Genomic DNA, 245 nt, shown 5'->3' on the forward strand with positions numbered 1-245 from the left:
ATAAGTGCATATTTATAACCGCGCATGTAAAATATATATATACACACAATATGTACAGTGCACCCTGCAGCCCCTCCCACGCTTCCTAGAGCGGGTCCTGGAGTGGCTTTGCCTTCCCCCATGGTGGCCCTGGGGACCCTGTGCCAGCACCACGACCCCCAGGATGGGTGCTGGGGAGGCTGGTGGGGACCCCCAGCCTGGGGGAAGGGGGGGGGGATGGGTGGGGCGAGTCCTTGTGCTGGGCA

Source organism: Egretta garzetta, unplaced genomic scaffold (assembly GCF_000687185.1).
Source record: "Egretta garzetta isolate BGI_Z169 unplaced genomic scaffold, ASM68718v1 scaffold92, whole genome shotgun sequence".
Classification (NCBI taxonomy): Eukaryota; Metazoa; Chordata; class Aves; order Pelecaniformes; family Ardeidae; genus Egretta; species Egretta garzetta.